The sequence below is a fragment of the Amia ocellicauda genome, unplaced genomic scaffold (assembly GCF_036373705.1).
Source record: "Amia ocellicauda isolate fAmiCal2 unplaced genomic scaffold, fAmiCal2.hap1 HAP1_SCAFFOLD_65, whole genome shotgun sequence".
Taxonomy (NCBI): Eukaryota; Metazoa; Chordata; class Actinopteri; order Amiiformes; family Amiidae; genus Amia; species Amia ocellicauda.
The window spans coordinates 549069-569017 of NW_027102995.1; the positions used below are offsets into that span (position 1 = coordinate 549069).

Below are 19949 nucleotides of genomic sequence, written 5' to 3' on the forward strand. Positions count from 1 at the left end.
AATCTCATTCAAGGCACGGATGTGAATGCAACGGGATGAAATTACTGAAATGATGCCTGCCCTCGAACTGTGATGATGGACTACCCGACTCGCCAATAATATTGGCTTCTGGTGTATTGAAATACAGGAGCTGCTGGATTTGTGTCATTTCTTACCCCCTCACCATAGTTTGTCAAATGTTTAAACAACTGAACTTATATTCAAGGTTTGTTTCTCTTCATATGTTTTACTGGTTTACATTTGTCTCAGCAACCTGTTGAATGATTCTTCTGCTTTCAAAACAAAATGACAACAGGATGAATGCACACACTTGAAAATACAATACATGCAATGTTATGCATCATAGTGATGCAACCTCCTTTCATTTTCATACTGCATGTCAATTGAAATCCTTACTGAAATGCACACCTTCTCAAGATTGCGCTTGACTGGCGTGTCAGGCACTCAATTACAGCTGTTTTATCAAGACAATGTGTTTTTTTTTGTAAAATATAGTTCCGGTCTGGTGTGGCACCCCAGCTAACGCACAACGTTGCCACAACGTGGCGTGTTAGCAGGGACTGTCTGCGGCGCGCTGGTGTGTCCCCGGCATGAGTGTAGAGAGACAGTTCAACTGTAAGTATGAGCGGCAGAAACGGATATTGCCTTCCCTTTAAGTAGAGCGTCAGGGACAGCCTCCCTGGCTTACTGCCATACTAGCCTGAATACGCCCGATCTCGTCCGATCTCGGAAGCTAAGCAGGCTCGGGCCTGGTCAGTACTTGGATGGGAGACCGCCTGGGAATACCAGGTGCTGTAAGCTTTTGCATCTTTTACACACCAGAGGGCGACAAATCACGAGTTTTAACTTTGGATACACGCAATTTCATCATTATTTCAGATTTGACTTCCCCAAATACACAGGCATACAATAGATCTTGTTCTCCAACGTAAACGGTCCCTAGTAACTAGGGTACATTCGTAAATAAATTGAGCATCATGGCTAGAAGTGACTAAATGTTGCCTAATCTTTCTCATCGAGAAATGACACAATTACAGCAACACAAAAAGGAACTCCACCGGACAAAGTTCAGTGCTCACAAGGAGCCTCATTCAAAACACACGGTTCCATTCCCATTCATGCAAAGCACGAAAGTGTAAAACTTGGGAACATACTTGAGAGCAAAGATCACATTCAATCTCATTCAAGGCACGGATGTGAATGCAACGGGATGAAATTACTGAAATGATGCCTGCCCTCGAACTGTGATGATGGACTACCCGACTCGCCAATAATATTGGGTTCTGGTGTATTGAAATACAGGAGCTGCTGGATTTGTGTGTTTTCTTACCCCCTCACCATAGTTTGTCAAATGTTTAAACAACTGAACTTATATTCAAGGTTTGTTTCTCTTCATATGTTTTACTGGTTTACATTTGTCTCAGCAACCTGTTGAATGATTCTTCTGCTTTCAAAACAAAATGACAACAGGATGAATGCACACACTTGAAAATACAATACATGCAATGTTATGCATCATAGTGATGCAACCTCCTTTCAGTTTCATACTGCATGTCAATTGAAATCCTTACTGAAATGCACACCTTCTCAAGATTGCGCTTGACTGGCGTGTCAGGCACTCAATTACAGCTGTTTTATCAAGACAATGTGTTCGTTTTGTAATATATAGTTCCGGTCTGGTGTGGCACCCCAGCTAACGCACAACGTTGCCACAACGCTGCCACAACGTGGCGTGTTAGCAGGGACTGTCTGCGGCGCGCTGGTGTGTCCAGGGCTTTAGAGTAGAGAGACAGTTCAACTGTAAGTATGAACGGCAGAAACGGATATTGCCTTCCCTTTAAGTAGAGCGTCAGGGACAGTCTCCCTGGCTTACGGCCATACTAGCCTGAATACGCCCGATCTCGTCTGATCTCGGAAGCTAAGCAGGCTCGGGCCTGGTCAGTACTTGGATGGGAGACCGCCTGGGAATACCAGGTGCTGTAAGCTTTTGCATCTTTTACACACCAGAGGGCGACAAATCACGAGTTTTAACTTTGGATACACGCAATTTCATCATTATTTCAGATTTGACTTCCCCAAATACTCAGGCATACAATAGATCTTGTTCTCCAATGTAAACGGTCCCTAGTAACTAGGGTACATTCGTAAATAAATTGAGCATCATGGCTAGAAGTGACTAAATGTTGCCTAATCTTTCTCATCGAGAAATGACACAATTACAGCAACACAAAAAGGAACTCCACCGGACAAAATTCAGTGCTCACAAGGAGCCTCATTCAACACACACGGTTCCATTCCCATTCATGCAAAGCACGAAAGTGTAAAACTTGGGAACATACTTGAGAGCAAAGATCACATTCAATCTCATTCAAGGCACGGATGTGAATGCAACGGGATGAAATTACTGAAATGATGCCTGCCCTCGAACTGTGATGATGGACTACCCGACTCGCCAATAATATTGGGTTCTGGTGTATTGAAATACAGGAGCTGCTGGATTTGTGTGTTTTCTTACCCCCTCACCATAGTTTGTCAAATGTTTAAACAACTGAACTTATATTCGAGGTTTGTTTCTCTTCATATGTTTTACTGGTTTACATTTGTCTCAGCAACCTGTTGAATGATTCTTCTGCTTTCAAAACAAAATGACAACAGGATGAATGCACACACTTGTAAATACAATACATGCAATGTTATGCATCATAGTGATGCAACCTCCTTTCAGTTTCATACTGCATGTCAATTGAAATCCTTACTGAAATGCACACCTTCTCAAGATTGCGCTTGACTGGCGTGTCAGGCACTCAATTACAGCTGTTTTATCAAGACAATGTGTTCGTTTTGTAATATATAGTTCCGGTCTGGTGTGGCACCCCAGCTAACGCACAACGTTGCCACAATGTTGCCACAACGTGGCGTGTTAGCAGGGACTGTCTGCGGCGCGCTGGTGTGTCCCGGGCTTTAGAGTAGAGAGACAGTTCAACTGTAAGTATGAACGGCAGAAACGGATATTGCCTTCCCTTTAAGTAGAGCGTCAGGGACAGCATTCCTGGCTTACGGCCATACTAGCCTGAATACGCCCGATCTCGGAAGCTAAGCAGGCTCGGGCCTGGTCAGTACTTGGATGGGAGACCGCCTGGGAATACCAGGTGCTGTAAGCTTTTGCATCTTTTACACACCAGAGGGCGACAAATCACGAGTTTTAACTTTGGATACACGCAATTTCATCATTATTTCAGATTTGACTTCCCCAAATACACAGGCATACAATAGATCTTGTTCTCCAACGTAAACGGTCCCTAGTAACTAGGGTACATTCGTAAATAAATTGAGCATCATGGCTAGAAGTGACTAAATGTTGCCTAATCTTTCTCATCGAGAAATGACACAATTACAGCAACACAAAAAGGAACTCCACCGGACAAAGTTCAGTGCTCACAAGGAGCCTCATTCAACACACACGGTTCCATTCCCATTCATGCAAAGCACGAAAGTGTAAAACTTGGGAACATACTTGAGAGCAAAGATCACATTCAATCTCATTCAAGGCACGGATGTGAATGCAACGGGATGAAATTACTGAAATGATGCCTGCCCTCGAACTGTGATGTTGGACTACCCGACTCGCCAATAATATTGGGTTCTGGTGTATTGAAATACAGGAGCAGCTGGATTTGTGTGTTTTCTTACCCCCTCACCATAGTTTGTCAAATGTTTAAACAACTGAACTTATATTCAAGGTTTGTTTCTCTTCATATGTTTTACTGGTTTACATTTGTCTCAGCAACCTGTTGAATGATTCTTCTGCTTTCAAAACAAAATGACAACAGGATGAATGCACACACTTGAAAATACAATACATGCAATGTTATGCATCATAGTGATGCAACCTCCTTTCAGTTTCATACTGCATGTCAATTGAAATCCTTACTGAAATGCACACCTTCTCAAGATTGCGCTTGACTGGCGTGTCAGGCACTCAATTACAGCTGTATTATCAAGACAATGTGTTCGTTTTGTAATATATAGTTCCGGTCTGGTGTGGCACCCCAGCTAACGCACAACGTTGCCACAACGTTTCGTGTTAGCAGGGACTGTCTGCGGCGCGCTGGTGTGTCACGGACTTTAGAGTAGAGAGACAGTTCAACTGCAAGTATGAGCGGCAGAAACGGATATTGCCTTCCCTTTAAGTAGAGCGTCAGGGACAGCCTCCCTGGCTTACGGCCATGCTAGCCTGAATACGCCCGATCTCGTCCGATCTCGGAAGCTAAGCAGGCTTGGGCCTCGTCAGTACTTGGATGGGAGACCGCCTGGGAATACCAGTTGCTGTAAGCTTTTGCACCTTTTACAAACCAGAGGGCGACAAATCACGAGTTTTAACTTTGGATACACGCAATTTCATCATTATTTCAGATTTTACATCCCCAAGTACACAGGCATACAATAGATCTTGTTCTCCAACGTAAACGGTCCCTAGTAACTAGGGTACATTCGTCAATAAATTGAGCATCATGGCTAGAAGTGACTAAATGTTGCCTAATCTTTCTCATCAAGAAATGACACAATTACAGCAACAAAAAAGGAACTCCACCGGACAAAGTTCAGTGCTCACAAGGAGCATCATTCAACACACACGGTTCCATTCCCATTCATGCAAAGCACGAAAGTGTAAAACTTGGGAACGTACTTGAGAGTAATGATAACATTCAATCTCATTCAAGGCACGGATGTGAATGCAACGGGATGAAATTACTGAAATGATGCCTGCCCTCGAACTGTGATGATGGACTACCCGACTCGCCAATAATATTGGGTTCTGGTGTATTGAAATACAGGAGCTGCTGGATTTGTGTGTTTTCTTACCCCCTCACCATAGTTTGTCAAATGTTTAAACAACTGAACTTATATTCAAGGTTTGTTTCTCTTCATATGTTTTACTGGTTTACATTTGTCTCAGCAACCTGTTGAATGATTCTTCTGCTTTCAAAACAAAATGACAACAGGATGAATGCACACACTTGAAAATACAATACATGCAATGTTATGCATCATAGTGATGCAACCTCCTTTCAGTTTCATACTGCATGTCAATTGAAATCCTTACTGAAATGCACACCTTCTCAAGATTGCGCTTGACTGGCGTGTCAGGCACTCAATTACAGCTGTATTATCAAGACAATGTGTTCGTTTTGTAATATATAGTTCCGGTCTGGTGTGGCACCCCAGCTAACGCACAACGTTGCCACAACGTTTCGTGTTAGCAGGGACTGTCTGCGGCGCGCTGGTGTGTCCCGGACTTTAGAGTAGAGAGACAGTTCAACTGCAAGTATGAGCGGCAGAAACGGATATTGCCTTCCCTTTAAGTAGAGCGTCAGGGACAGCCTCCCTGGCTTACGGCCATACTAGCCTGAATACGCCTGATCTCGTCCGATCTCGGAAGCTAAGCAGGCTCGGGCCTGGTCAGTACTTGGATGTGAGACCGCCTGGGAATACCAGGTGCTGTAAGCTTTTGCATCTTTTACACACCAGAGGGCGACAAATCACGAGTTTTAACTTTGGATACACGCAATTTCATCATTATTTCAGATTTGACTTCCCCAAATACACAGGCATACAATAGATCTTGTTCTCCAACGTAAACGGTCCCTAGTAACTAGGGTACATTCGTAAATAAATTGAGCATCATGGCTAGAAGTGACTAAATGTTGCCTAATCTTTCTCATCGAGAAATGACACAATTACAGCAACACAAAAAGGAACTCCACCGGACAAAGTTCAGTGCTCACAAGGAGCCTCATTCAACACACACGGTTCCATTCCCATTCATGCAAAGCACGAAAGTGTAAAACTTGGGAACATACTTGAGAGCAAAGATCACATTCAATCTCATTCAAGGCACGGATGTGAATGCAACGGGATGAAATTACTGAAATGATGCCTGCCCTCGAACTGTGATGATGGACTACCCGACTCGCCAATAATATTGGGTTCTGGTGTATTGAAATACAGGAGCTGCTGGATTTGTGTGTTTTCTTACCCCCTCACCATAGTTTGTCAAATGTTTAAACAACTGAACTTATATTCAAGGTTTGTTTCTCTTCATATGTTTTACTGGTTTACATTTGTCTCAGCAACCTGTTGAATGATTCTTCTGCTTTCAAAACAAAATGACAACAGGATGAATGCACACACTTGAAAATACAATACATGCAATGTTATGCATCATAGTGATGCAACCTCCTTTCAGTTTCATACTGCATGTCAATTGAAATCCTTACTGAAATGCACACCTTCTCAAGATTGCGCTTGACTGGCGTGTCAGGCACTCAATTACAGCTGTTTTATCAAGACAATGTGTTCGTTTTGTAATATATAGTTCCGGTCTGGTGTGGCACCCCAGCTAACGCACAACGTTGCCACAATGTTGCCACAACGTGGCGTGTTAGCAGGGACTGTCTGCGGCGCGCTGGTGTGTCCCGGGCTTTAGAGTAGAGAGACAGTTCAACTGTAAGTATGAACGGCAGAAACGGATATTGCCTTCCCTTTAAGTAGAGCGTCAGGGACAGCCTCCCTGGCTTACAGCCATACTAGCCTGAATACGCCCGATCTCGTCCGATCTCGGAAGCCAAGCAGGCTCGGGCCTGGTCAGTACTTGGATGGTAGACCGCCTGGAAATACCAGGTGCTGTAAGCTTTTGCACCTTTTACACACCAGAGGGCGACAAATCACGAGTCTTAACTTTTGATACACACAATTTCATCATTATTTCAGATTTGACTTCCCCAAATACACAGGCATACAATAGATCTTGTTCTCCAACGTAAACGGTCCCTAGTAACTAGGGTACATTCGTAAATAAATTGAGCATCATGGCTAGAAGTGACTAAATGTTGCCTAATCTTTCTCATCGAGAAATGACACAATTACAGCAACACAAAAAGGAACTCCACCGGACAAAGTTCAGTGCTCACAAGGAGCCTCATTCAACACACACGGTTCCATTCCCATTCATGCAAAGCACAAAAGTGTAAAACTTGGGAACATACTTGAGAGCAAAGATCACATTCAATCTCATTCAAGGCACGGATGTGAATGCAACGGGATGAAATTACTGAAATGATGCCTGCCCTCGAACTGTGATGATGGACTACCCGACTCGCCAATAATATTGGGTTCCGGTGTATTGAAATACAGGAGCTGCTGGATTTGTGTGTTTTCTTACCCCCTCACCATAGTTTGTCAATTGTTTAAACAACTGAACTTATATTCAAGGTTTGTTTCTCTTCATATGTTTTACTGGTTTACATTTGTCTCAGCAACCTGTTGAATGATTCTTGTGCTTTCATAACAAAATGACAACAGGATGAATGCACACACTTGAAAATACAATACATGCAATGTTATGCATCATAGTGATGCAACCTCCTTTCAGTTTCATACTGCATGTCAATTGAAATCCTTACTGAAATGCACACCATCTCAAGATTGCGCTTGACTGGCAAGTCAGGCACTCAATTACAGCTGTTTTATCAAGACAATGTGTTCGTTTTGTAAAATATAGTTCCGGTCTGGTGTGGCACCCCAGCTAACGCACAACGTTGCCACAACGTTGCCACAACGTGGCGTGTTAGCAGGGACTGTCTGCAGCGCGCTGGTGTGTCCCGGGCTTTAGAGTAGAGAGACAGTTCAACTGTAAGTATGAACGGCAGAAACGGATATTGCCTTCCCTTTAAGTAGAGCGTCAGGGACAGCCTCCCTGGCTTACGGCCATACTAGCCTGAATACGCCCGATCTCGTCCGATCTCGGAAGCCAAGCAGGCTCGGGTCTGGTCAGTACTTGGATGGGAGACCGCCTGGGAATACCAGGTGCTGTAAGCTTCTGCACCTTTTTCACACCAGAGGGCGACAAATCACGAGTTTTAACTTTGGATACACACAATTTCATCATTATTTCAGATTTTACTTCCCCAAATACACAGGCATACAATAGATCTTGTTCTCCAACGTAAACGGTCCCTAGTAACTAGGGTACATTCGTAAATAAATTGAGCATCATGGCTAGAAGTGACTAAATGTTGCCTAATCTTTCTCATCGAGTAATGACACAATTACAGCAACACAAAAAGGAACTCCACCGGACAAAGTTCAGTGCTCACAAGGAGCCTCATTCAACACACACGGTTCCATTCCCATTCATGCAAAGCACGAAAGTGTAAAACTTGGGAACATACTTGAGAGCAAAGATCACATTCAATCTCATTCAAGGCACGGATGTGAATGCAACGGGATGAAATTACTGAAATGATGCCTGCCCTCGAGCTGTGATGATGGACTACCCGACTCGCCAATAATATTGGGTTCTGGTGTATTGAAATACAGGAGCTGCTGGATTTGTGTGTTTTATTACCCCCTCACCATAGTTTGTCAAATGTTTAAACAACTGAACTTATATTCAAGGTTTGTTTCTCTTCATATGTTTTACTGGTTTACATTTGTCTCAGCAACCTGTTGAATGATTCTTCTGCTTTCAAAACAAAATGACAACAGGATGAATGCACACACTTGAAAATACAATACATGCAATGTTATGCATCATAGTGATGCAACCTCCTTTCAGTTTCATACTGCATGTCAATTGAAATCCTTACTGAAATGCACACCTTCTCAAGATTGCGCTTGACTGGCGTGTCAGGCACTCAATTACAGCTGTTTTATCAAGACAATGTGTTTTTTTTTGTAAAATATAGTTCCGGTCTGGTGTGGCACCCCAGCTAACGCACAACGTTGCCACAACATGGCGTGTTAGCAGGGACTGTCTGCGGCGCGCTGCTGTGTCCCGGGCTTTAGAGTAGAGAGACAGTTCAACTGTAAGTATGAACGGCAGAAACGGATATTGCCTTCCCTTTAAGTAGAGCATCAGGGACAGCCTCCCTGGCTTACGGCCATACTAGCCTGAATACGCCCGATCTCGTCCGATCTCGGAAACCAAGCAGGCTCGGGCCTGGTCGGTACTTGGATGGGGGACCGCCTGGGAATACCAGGTGCTGTAAGCTTTTGCACCTTTTACACACCAGAGGGCGACAAATCACGAGTTTTAACTTTGGATACACACAATTTCATCATTATTTCAGATTTTACTTCCCCAAATACACAGGCATACAATAGATCTTGTTCTCCAACGTAAACGGTCCCTAGTAACTAGGGTACATTCGTAAATAAATTGAGCATCATGGCTAGAAGTGACTAAATGTTGCCTAATCTTTCTCATCAAGAAATGACACAATTACAGCAACACAAAAAGGAACTCCACCGGACAAAGTTCAGTGCTCACAAGGAGCCTCATTCAACACACACGGTTCCATTCCCATTCATGCAAAGCACGAAAGTGTAAAACTTGGGAACATACTTGAGAGCAAAGATCACATTCAATCTCATTCAAGGCACGGATGTGAATGCAACGGGATGAAATTACTGAAATGATGCCTGCCCTCGAACTGTGATGATGGACTACCCGACTCACCAATAATATTGGCTTCTGGTGTATTGAAGTACAGGAGCTGCTGGATTTGTGTGTTTTCTTACCCCCTCACCATAGTTTGTCAAATGTTTAAACAACTGAACTTATATTCAAGGTTTGTTTCTCTTCATATGTTTTACTGGTTTACATTTGTCTCAGCAACCTGTTGAATGATTCTTCTGCTTTCAAAACAAAATGACAACAGGATGAATGCACACACTTGAAAATACAATACATGCAATGTTATGCATCATAGTGATGCAACCTCCTTTCAGTTTCATACTGCATGTCAATTGAAATCCTTACTGAAATGTACACCTTCTCAAGATTGCGCTTGACTGGCGTGTCAGGCACTCAATTACAGCTGTTTTATCAAGACAATGTGTTCGTTATGTAAAATATAGTTCCGGTCTGGTGTGGCACCCCAGCTAACGCACAACGTTGCCACAACGTTGCCACAACGTGGCGTGTTAGCAGGGACTGTCTTTTCTTCGCCGGTGTGTCCCGGACTTTAGAGTAGAGAGACAGTTCAACTGCAAGTATGAGCGGCAGAAACGGATATTGCCTTCCCTTTAAGTAGTGCGTCAGGGACAGCCTCTCTGGCTTACGGCCATACTAGCCTGAATACGCCCGATCTCGTCCGATCTCAGAAGCTAAGCAGGCTCTGGCCTGGTTAGTACTTGGATGGGAGACTGCCTGGGAATACCAGGTGCTGTAAGCTTTTGCATCTTTTACACACCAGAGGGCGACAAATCACGAGTTTTAACTTTGGATACACGCAATTTCATCATTATTTCAGATTTTACTTCCCCAAATACACAGGCATACAATAGATCTTGTTCTCCAACGTAAACGGTCCCTAGTAACTAGCGTACATTCGTAAATAAATTGAGCATCATGGCTAGAAGTGACTAAATGTTGCCTAATCTTTCTCATCAAGAAATGACACAATTACAGCAACACAAAAAGGAACTCCACTGGACAAAGTTCAGTGCTCACAAGGAGCTTCATTCAACACACACGGTTCCATTCCCATTCATGCAAAGCATGAAAGTGTAAAACTTGGAAATATACTTGAGAGTAAAGATCACATTCAATCTCATTCAAGGCACGGATGTGAATGCAACGGGATGAAATTACTGAAATGATGCCTGCCCTCGAACTGTGATGATGGACTGCCCGACTCGCCAATAATATTGGGTTTTGGTGTATTGAAATACAGGAGCTGCTGGATTTGTGTGTTTTCTTACCCCCTCACCATAGTTTGTCAAATGTTTAAACAACTGAACTTATATTCAAGGTTTGTTTCTCTTCATATGTTTTACTGGTTAAATTTGTCTCAGCAACCTGTTGAATGATTCTTCTGCTTTCAAATTAAAATGACAACAGGATGAATGCACACACATGAAAATACAATACATGCAATGTTATGCATCATAGTGATGCAACCTCCTTTCAGTTTCATACTGCATGTCAATTGAAATCCTTACTGAAATGCACACCTTCTCAAGATTGCGCTTGACTGGCGTGTCAGGCACTCAATTACAGCTGTTTTATCAAGACAATGTGTTCGTTTTGTAAAATATAGTTCCGGTCTGGTGTGGCACCCCAGCTAACGCACAACGTTGCCACAACGTTTCGTGTTAGCAGGGACTGTCTACGGCGCGCTGGTGTGTCCCGGACTTTAGAGTAGAGAGACAGTTCAACTGCAAGTATGAGCGGCAGAAACGGATATTGCCTTCCCTTTAAGTAGAGCGTCAGGGACAGCCTCCCTGGCTTACGGCCATACTAGCCTGAATACGCCCGGTCTCGTCCGATCTCGGAAGCTAAGCAGGCTCGGGCCTGGTCAGTACTTGAATGGGAGACCGCCTGGGAATACCAGGTGCTGTAAGCTTTTGCACACCAGAGGGCGACAAATCACGAGTTTTAACTTTGGATACACGCAATTTCATCATTATTTCAGATTTGACTTCCCCAAATACACAGGCATACAATAGATCTTGTTCTCCAACGTAAACGGTCCCTAGTAACTAGGGTACATTCGTAAATAAATTGAGCATCATGGCTAGAAGTGACTAAATGTTGCCTAATCTTTCTCATCGAGAAATGACACAATTACAGCAACACAAAAAGGAACTCCACCGGACAAAGTTCAGTGCTCACAAGGAGCCTCATTCAACACACACGGTTCCATTCCCATTCATGCAAAGCACGAAAGTGTAAAACTTGGGAACATACTTGAGAGCAAAGATCACATTCAATCTCATTCAAGGCACGGATGTGAATGCAACGGGATGAAATTACTGAAATGATGCCTGCCCTCGAACTGTGATGATGGACTACCCGACTCGCCAATAATATTGGCTTCTGGTGTATTGAAATACAGGAGCTGCTGGATTTGTGTCATTTCTTACCCCCTCACCATAGTTTGTCAAATGTTTAAACAACTGAACTTATATTCAAGGTTTGTTTCTCTTCATATGTTTTACTGGTTTACATTTGTCTCAGCAACCTGTTGAATGATTCTTCTGCTTTCAAAACAAAATGACAACAGGATGAATGCACACACTTGAAAATACAATACATGCAATGTTATGCATCATAGTGATGCAACCTCCTTTCAGTTTCATACTGCATGTCAATTGAAATCCTTACTGAAATGCACACCTTCTCAAGATTGCGCTTGAATGGCGTGTCAGGCACTCAATTACAGCTGTTTTATCAAGACAATGTGTTCGTTTTGTAATACATAGGTCTGGTGTGGCACCCCAGCTAACGCACAACGTTGCCACAACGTTTCGTGTTAGCAGGGACTGTCTGCGGCGTGCTGGTGTGTCCCGGACTTTAGAGTAGAGAGACAGTTCAACTGTAAGTATGAGCGGCAGAAACGGATATTGCCTTCCCTTTAAGTAGAGCGTCAGGGACAGCCTCCCTGGCTTACGGCCATACTAGCCTGAATACGCCCGATCTCGTCCGATCTCGGAAACTAAGCAGGCTCGGGCCTGGTCAGTACTTGGATGGGAGACCGCCTGGGAATACCAGGTGCTGTAAGCTTTTGCATCTTTTACACACCAGAGGGCGACAAATCACGAGTTTTAACTTTGGATACACGCAATTTCATCATTATTTCAGATTTGACTTCCCCAAATACACAGGCATACAATAGATCTTGTTCTCCAATGTAAACGGTCCCTAGTAACTAGGGTACATTCGTAAATAAATTGAGCATCATGGCTAGAAGTGACTAAATGTTGCCTAATCTTTCTCATCGAGAAATGACACAATTACAGCAACACAAAAAGGAACTCCACCGGACAAAGTTCAGTGCTCACAAGGAGCCTCATTCAACACACACGGTTCCATTCCCATTCATGCAAAGCACGAAAGTGTAAAACTTGGGAACATACTTGAGAGCAAAGATCACATTCAATCTCATTCAAGGCACGGATGTGAATGCAACGGGATGAAATTACTGAAATGATGCCTGCCCTCGAACTGTGATGATGGACTACCCGACTCGCCAATAATATTGGGTTCTGGTGTATTGAAATACAGGAGCTGCTGGATTTGTGTGTTTTCTTACCCCCTCACCATAGTTTGTCAAATGTTTAAACAACTGAACTTATATTCAAGGTTTGTTTCTCTTCATATGTTTTACTGGTTTACATTTGTCTCAGCAACCTGTTGAATGATTCTTCTGCTTTCAAAACAAAATGACAACAGGATGAATGCACACACTTGTAAAAACAATACATGCAATGTTATGCATCATAGTGATGCAACCTCCTTTCAGTTTCATACTGCATGTCAATTGAAATCCTTACTGAAATGCACACCTTCTCAAGATTGCGCTTGACTGGCGTGTCAGGCACTCAATTACAGCTGTTTTATCAAGACAATGTGTTCGTTTTGTAATATATAGTTCCGGTCTGGTGTGGCACCCCAGCTAACGCACAACGTTGCCACAATGTTGCCACAACGTGGCGTGTTAGCAGGGACTGTCTGCGGCGCGCTGGTGTGTCCCGGGCTTTAGAGTAGAGAGACAGTTCAACTGTAAGTATGAACGGCAGAAACGGATATTGCCTTCCCTTTAAGTAGAGCGTCAGGGACAGCATTCCTAGCTTACGGCCATACTAGCCTGAATACGCCCGATCTCGTCCGATCTCGGAAGCTAAGCAGGCTCGGGCCTGGTCAGTACTTGGATGGGAGACCGCCTGGGAATACCAGGTGCTGTAAGCTTTTGCATCTTTTACACACCAGAGGGCGACATATCACGAGTTTTAACTTTGGATACACGCAATTTCATCATTATTTCAGATTTGACTTCCCCAAATACACAGGCATACAATAGATCTTGTTCTCCAATGTAAACGGTCCCTAGTAACTAGGGTACATTCATAAATAAATTGAGCATCATGGCTAGAAGTGACTAAATGTTGCCTAATCTTTCTCATCGAGAAATGACAGAATTACAGCAACACAAAAAGGAACTCCACCGGACAAAGTTCAGTGCTCACAAGGAGCCTCATTCAACACACACGGTTCCATTCCCATTCATGCAAAGCACGAAAGTGTAAAACTTGGGAACATACTTGAGAGCAAAGATCACATTCAATCTCATTCAAGGCACGGATGTGAATGCAACAAGATGAAATTACTGAAATGATGCCTGCCCTCGAACTGTGATGATGGACTACCCGACTCGCCAATAATATTGGGTTCTGGTGTATTGAAATACAGGAGCTGCTGGATTTGTGTGTTTTCTTACCCCCTCACCATAGTTTGTCAAATGTTTAAACAACTGAACTTATATTCAAGGTTTGTTTCTCTTCATATGTTTTACTGGTTTACATTTGTCTCAGCAACCTGTTGAATGATTCTTCTGCTTTCAAAACAAAATGACAACAGGATGAATGCACACACTTGAAAATACAATACATGCAATGTTATGCATCATAGTGATGCAACCTCCTTTCAGTTTCATACTGCATGTCAATTGAAATCCTTACTGAAATGCACACCTTCTCAAGATTGCGCTTGACTGGCGTGTCAGGCACTCAATTACAGCTGTTTTATCAAGACAATGTGTTCGTTTTGTAATATATAGTTCCGGTCTGGTGTGGCACCCCAGCTAACGCACAACGTTGCCACAACGTTTCGTGTTAGCAGGGACTGTCTGCGGCGCGCTGGTGTGTCCCGGACTTTAGAGTAGAGAGACAGTTCAATTGCAAGTATGAGCGGCAGAAACGGATATTGCCTTCCCTTTAAGTAGAGCGTCAGGGACAGCCTCTCTGGCTTACGGCCATACTAGCCTGAATACGCCCGATCTCATCCGATCTCGGAAGCTAAGCAGGCTCGGGCCTGGTCAGTACTTGGATGGGAGACCGCCTGGGAATACCAGGTGCTGTAAGCTTTTGCATCTTTTACACACCAGAGGGCGACAAATCACGAGTTTTAACTTTGGATACACGCAATTTCATCATTATTTCAGATTTGACTTCCCCAAATACACAGGCATACAATAGATCTTGTTCTCCAACGTAAACGGTCCCTAGTAACTAGTGTACATTCGTAAATAAATTGAGCATCATGGCTAGAAGTGACTAAATGTTGCCTAATCTTTCTCATCGAGAAATGACACAATTACAGCAACACAAAAAGGAACTCCACCGGACAAAGTTCAGTGCTCACAAGGAGCCTCATTCAACACACACGGTTCCATTCCCATTCATGCAAAGCACGAAAGTGTAAAACTTGGGACAATACTTGAGAGCAAAGATCACATTCAATCTCATTCAAGGCACGGATGTGAATGCAACGGGATGAAATTACTGAAATGATGCCTGCCCTCGAACTGTGATGATGGACTACCCGACTCGCCAATAATATTGGGTTCTGGTGTATTGAAATACAGGAGCTGCTGGATTTGTGTGTTTTCTTACCCCCTCACCATAGTTTGTCAAATGTTTAAACAACTGAACTTATATTCAAGGTTTGTTTCTCTTCATATGTTTTACTGGTTTACATTTGTCTCAGCAACCTGTTGAATGATTCTTCTGCTTTCAAAACAAAATGACAACAGGATGAATGCACACACTTGAAAATACAATACATGCAATGTTATGCATCATAGTGATGCAACCTCCTTTCAGTTTCATACTGCATGTCAATTGAAATCCTTACTGAAATGCACACCTTCTCAAGATTGCGCTTGACTGGCGTGTCAGGCACTCAATTACAGCTGTTTTATCAAGACAATGTGTTCGTTTTGTAATATATAGTTCCGGTCTGGTGTGGCACCCCAGCTAACGCACAACGTTGCCACAATGTTGCCACAACGTGGCGTGTTAGCAGGGACTATCTGCGGCGCGCTGCTGTGTCCCGGGCTTTAGAGTAGAGAGACAGTTCAACTGTAAGTATGAACGGCAGAAACGGATATTGCCTTCCCTTTAAGTAGAGCGTCAGGGACAGCCTTTCTGGCTTACGGCCATACTAGCCTGAATACGCCCGATCTCGTCCGATCTCGGAAGCTAAGCAGGCTCGGGCCTGGTCAGTACTTGGATGGGAGACCGCCTGGGAATACCAGGTGCTGTAAGCTTTTGCATCTTTTACACACCAGAGGGCGACAAATCACGAGTTTTAACTTTGGATACACGCAATTTCATCATTATTTCAGATTTGACTTCCCCAAATACACAGGCATACAATAGATCTTGTTCTCCAACGTAAACGGTCCCTAGTAACTAGGGTACATTCATAAATAAATTGAGCATCATGGCTAGAAGTGACTAAATGTTGCCTAATCTTTCTCATCGAGAAATGACACAATTACAGCAACACAAAAAGGAACTCCACCGGACAAAGTTCAGTGCTCACAAGGAGCCTCATTCAACACACACGGTTCCATTCCCATTCATGCAAAGCACGAAAGTGTAAAACTTGGGAACATACTTGAGAGCAAAGATCACATTCAATCTCATTCAAGGCACGGATGTGAATGCAACGGGATGAAATTACTGAAATGATGCCTGCCCTCGAACTGTGATGATGGACTACCCGACTCGCCAATAATATTGGGTTCTGGTGTATTGAAATACAGGAGCTGCTGGATTTGTGTGTTTTCTTACCCCCTCACCATAGTTTGTCAAATGTTTAAACAACTGAACTTATATTCAAGGTTTGTTTCTCTTCATATGTTTTACTGGTTTACATTTGTCTCAGCAACCTCAGCAAAAATGATTCTTCTACTTTCAAAACAAAATGACAACAGGATGAATGCACACACTTGAAAATACAATACATGCAATGTTATGCATCATAGTGATGCAACCTCCTTTCAGTTTCATACTGCATGTCAATTGAAATCCTTACTGAAATGCACACCTTCTCAAGATTGCGCTTGACTGGCGTGTCAGGCACTCAATTACAGCTGTTTTATCAAGACAATGTGTTCGTTTTGTAATATATAGTTCCGGTCTGGTGTGGCACCCCAGCTAACGCACAACGTTGCCACAACGTTTCGTGTTAGCAGGGACTGTCTGCGGCGCGCTGGTGTGTCCCGGACTTTAGAGTAGAGAGACAGTTCAACTGCAAGTATGAGCGGCAGAAACGGATATTGCCTTCCCTTTAAGTAGAGCGTCAGGGACAGCCTCCCTGGCTTACGGCCATACTAGCCTGAATACGCCCGATCTCGTCCGATCTCGGAAGCTAAGCAGGCTCGGGCCTGGTCAGTACTTGGATGGGAGACCGCCTGGGAATACCAGGTGCTGTAAGCTTTTGCATCTTTTACACACCAGAGGGCGACAAATCACGAGTTTTAACTTTGGATACACGCAATTTCATCATTATTTCAGATTTGACTTCCCCAAATACACAGGCATACAATAGATCTTGTTCTCCAACGTAAACGGTCCCTAGTAACTAGGGTACATTCGTAAATAAATTGAGCATCATGGCTAGAAGTGACTAAATGTTGCCTAATCTTTCTCATCGAGAAATTACACAATTACAGCAACACAAAAAGGAACTCCACCGGACAAAGTTCAGTGCTCACAAGGAGCCTCATTCAACACACACGGTTCCATTCCCATTCATGCAAAGCACGAAAGTGTAAAACTTGGGAACATACTTGAGAGCAAAGATCACATTCAATCTCATTCAAGGCACGGATGTGAATGCAACGGGATGAAATTACTGAAATGATGCCTGCCCTCGAACTGTGATGATGGACTACCCGACTCGCCAATAATATTGGGTTCTGGTGTATTGAAATACAGGAGCTGCTGGATTTGTGTGTTTTCTTACCCCCTCACCATAGTTTGTCAAATGTTTAAACAACTGAACTTATATTCAAGGTTTGTTTCTCTTCATATGTTTTACTGGTTTACATTTGTCTCAGCAACCTCAGCAAAAATGATTCTTCTACTTTCAAAACAAAATGACAACAGGATGAATGCACACACTTGAAAATACAATACATGCAATGTTATGCATCATAGTGATGCAACCTCCTTTCAGTTTCATACTGCATGTCAATTGAAATCCTTACTGAAATGCACACCTTCTCAAGATTGCGCTTGACTGGCGTGTCAGGCACTCAATTACAGCTGTTTTATCAAGACAATGTGTTCGTTTTGTAATATATAGTTCCGGTCTGGTGTGGCACCCCAGCTAACGCACAACGTTGCCACAACGTTTCGTGTTAGCAGGGACTGTCTGCGGCGCGCTGGTGTGTCCCGGACTTTAGAGTAGAGAGACAGTTCAACTGCAAGTATGAGCGGCAGAAACGGATATTGCCTTCCCTTTAAGTAGAGCGTCAGGGACAGCCTCCCTGGCTTACGGCCATACTAGCCTGAATACGCCCGATCTCGTCCGATCTCGGAAGCTAAGCAGGCTCGGGCCTGGTCAGTACTTAGATGGGAGACCGCCTGGGAATACCAGGTGCTGTAAGCTTTTGCATCTTTTACACACCAGAGGGCGACAAATCACGAGTTTTAACTTTGGATACACGCAATTTCATCATTATTTCAGATTTGACTTCCCCAAATACACAGGCATACAATAGATCTTGTTCTCCAACGTAAACGGTCCCTAGTAACTAGGGTACATTCGTAAATAAATTGAGCATCATGGCTAGAAGTGACTAAATGTTGCCTAATCTTTCTCATCGAGAAATTACACAATTACAGCAACACAAAAAGGAACTCCACCGGACAAAGTTCAGTGCTCACAAGGAGCCTCATTCAACACACACGGTTCCATTCCCATTCATGCAAAGCACGAAAGTGTAAAACTTGGGAACATACTTGAGAGCAAAGATCACATTCAATCTCATTCAAGGCACGGATGTGAATGCAACGGGATGAAATTACTGAAATGATGCCTGCCCTCGAACTGTGATGATGGACTACCCGACTCGCCAATAATATTGGGTTCTGGTGTATTGAAATACAGGAGCTGCTGGATTTGTGTGTTTTCTTACCCCCTCACCATAGTTTGTCAAATGTTTAAACAACTGAACTTATATTCAAGGTTTGTTTCTCTTCATATGTTTTACTGGTTTACATTTGTCTCAGCAACCTGTTGAATGATTCTTCTGCTTTCAAAACAAAATGACAACAGGATGAATGCACACACTTGAAAATACAATACATGCAATGTTATGCATCATAGTGATGCAACCTCCTTTCAGTTTCATACTGCATGTCAATTGAAATCCTTACTGAAATGCACACCTTCTCAAGATTGCGCTTGACTGGCGTGTCAGGCACTCAATTACAGCTGTTTTATCAAGACAATGTGTTCGTTTTGTAATATATAGTTCCGGTCTGGTGTGGCACCCCAGCTAACGTACAACGTTGCCACAACGTTTCGTGTTAGCAGGGACTGTCTGCGGCGCGCTGGTGTGTCCCGGACTTTAGAGTAGAGAGACAGTTCAACTGCAAGTATGAGCGGCAGAAACGGATATTGCCTTCCCTTTAAGTAGAGCGTCAGGGACAGCCTCCCTGGCTTACGGCCATACTAGCCTGAATACGCCCGATCTCGTCCGATCTCGGAAGCTAAGCAGGCTCGGGCCTGGTCAGTACTTGGATGGGAGACCACCTGGGAAAACCAGGTGCTGTAAGCTTTTGCATCTTTTACACACCAGAGGGCGACAAATCACGAGTTTTAACTTTGGATACACGCAATTTCATCATTATTTCAGATTTGACTTCCCCAAATACACAGGCATACAATAGATCTTGTTCTCCAACGTAAACGGTCCCTAGTAACTAGGGTACATTCGTAAATAAATTGAGCATCATGGCTAGAAGTGACTAAATGTTGCCTAATCTTTCTCATCGAGAAATGACACAATTACAGCAACACAAAAAGGAACTCCACCGGACAGAGTTCAGTGCTCACAAGGAGCCTCATTCAACACACACGGTTC

The 19949-nt window shown here is 43.4% G+C and overlaps 16 non-coding genes and 1 pseudogene across 16 annotated transcripts; all 17 read left to right on the forward strand.

The window, feature by feature from the left end:
• Positions 1–682: 682 nt before the first annotated feature.
• On the forward strand, positions 683–801 carry LOC136741031 (5S ribosomal RNA). The gene has a single exon (XR_010813787.1). It is a non-coding gene; the product is annotated as a 5S ribosomal RNA (ribosomal RNA).
• Positions 802–1867: 1066 nt separating this feature from the next.
• LOC136740900 (5S ribosomal RNA) lies at positions 1868–1986 on the forward strand. Its single transcript, XR_010813661.1, has one exon. It is a non-coding gene; the product is annotated as a 5S ribosomal RNA (ribosomal RNA).
• Positions 1987–3052: 1066 nt separating this feature from the next.
• On the forward strand, positions 3053–3161 carry LOC136741245 (uncharacterized; annotated as a pseudogene).
• Positions 3162–4216: 1055 nt separating this feature from the next.
• Positions 4217–4335, forward strand: LOC136741226 (5S ribosomal RNA). The gene has a single exon (XR_010813970.1). It is a non-coding gene; the product is annotated as a 5S ribosomal RNA (ribosomal RNA).
• Positions 4336–5389: 1054 nt separating this feature from the next.
• LOC136741167 (5S ribosomal RNA) lies at positions 5390–5508 on the forward strand. The gene has a single exon (XR_010813914.1). It is a non-coding gene; the product is annotated as a 5S ribosomal RNA (ribosomal RNA).
• Positions 5509–6574: 1066 nt separating this feature from the next.
• Positions 6575–6693, forward strand: LOC136741190 (5S ribosomal RNA). The gene has a single exon (XR_010813936.1). It is a non-coding gene; the product is annotated as a 5S ribosomal RNA (ribosomal RNA).
• A 1066-nt stretch (positions 6694–7759) lies between these two features.
• LOC136741107 (5S ribosomal RNA) lies at positions 7760–7878 on the forward strand. Its single transcript, XR_010813858.1, has one exon. It is a non-coding gene; the product is annotated as a 5S ribosomal RNA (ribosomal RNA).
• A 1056-nt stretch (positions 7879–8934) lies between these two features.
• LOC136741197 (5S ribosomal RNA) lies at positions 8935–9053 on the forward strand. Its single transcript, XR_010813941.1, has one exon. It is a non-coding gene; the product is annotated as a 5S ribosomal RNA (ribosomal RNA).
• A 1066-nt stretch (positions 9054–10119) lies between these two features.
• On the forward strand, positions 10120–10238 carry LOC136741154 (5S ribosomal RNA). The gene has a single exon (XR_010813903.1). It is a non-coding gene; the product is annotated as a 5S ribosomal RNA (ribosomal RNA).
• Positions 10239–11292: 1054 nt separating this feature from the next.
• Positions 11293–11411, forward strand: LOC136741070 (5S ribosomal RNA). The gene has a single exon (XR_010813824.1). It is a non-coding gene; the product is annotated as a 5S ribosomal RNA (ribosomal RNA).
• A 1041-nt stretch (positions 11412–12452) lies between these two features.
• Positions 12453–12571, forward strand: LOC136741065 (5S ribosomal RNA). Its single transcript, XR_010813819.1, has one exon. It is a non-coding gene; the product is annotated as a 5S ribosomal RNA (ribosomal RNA).
• Positions 12572–13637: 1066 nt separating this feature from the next.
• Positions 13638–13756, forward strand: LOC136740871 (5S ribosomal RNA). Its single transcript, XR_010813634.1, has one exon. It is a non-coding gene; the product is annotated as a 5S ribosomal RNA (ribosomal RNA).
• Positions 13757–14811: 1055 nt separating this feature from the next.
• On the forward strand, positions 14812–14930 carry LOC136740807 (5S ribosomal RNA). Its single transcript, XR_010813573.1, has one exon. It is a non-coding gene; the product is annotated as a 5S ribosomal RNA (ribosomal RNA).
• A 1066-nt stretch (positions 14931–15996) lies between these two features.
• Positions 15997–16115, forward strand: LOC136740872 (5S ribosomal RNA). Its single transcript, XR_010813635.1, has one exon. It is a non-coding gene; the product is annotated as a 5S ribosomal RNA (ribosomal RNA).
• A 1058-nt stretch (positions 16116–17173) lies between these two features.
• LOC136740873 (5S ribosomal RNA) lies at positions 17174–17292 on the forward strand. The gene has a single exon (XR_010813636.1). It is a non-coding gene; the product is annotated as a 5S ribosomal RNA (ribosomal RNA).
• Positions 17293–18350: 1058 nt separating this feature from the next.
• LOC136740906 (5S ribosomal RNA) lies at positions 18351–18469 on the forward strand. Its single transcript, XR_010813666.1, has one exon. It is a non-coding gene; the product is annotated as a 5S ribosomal RNA (ribosomal RNA).
• A 1055-nt stretch (positions 18470–19524) lies between these two features.
• Positions 19525–19643, forward strand: LOC136740884 (5S ribosomal RNA). Its single transcript, XR_010813646.1, has one exon. It is a non-coding gene; the product is annotated as a 5S ribosomal RNA (ribosomal RNA).
• Positions 19644–19949: the final 306 nt, after the last annotated feature.